We start from the raw sequence: 249 nt of genomic DNA on the forward strand, positions 1-249 counted from the left end.
TAAGAAATAATCTTTTCTGCGCCAAAGATGCACTTGTCTGCATTGGCGTACCGTTTGTCCGTGCGCATTCACTCGAGCACCGCTCTCAAATGGACGATGTGATTCTCCTCATCTGTCCTCCCATGCTCCGTACGACTATGAACGAAAATGTCGTCAAGATATGTCTGGGCATACGCCCTGTGGGGCCTGAATACTGCGTCACAAGACGATTAAATGTTGCTGGTGCATTTGACAGCCCTTGGGGCATCA

The sequence above is a fragment of the Plasmopara halstedii genome (assembly GCF_900000015.1).
Source record: "Plasmopara halstedii genome assembly, contig: Scaffold_54, whole genome shotgun sequence".
NCBI lineage: Eukaryota > Oomycota > Peronosporomycetes > Peronosporales > Peronosporaceae > Plasmopara > Plasmopara halstedii.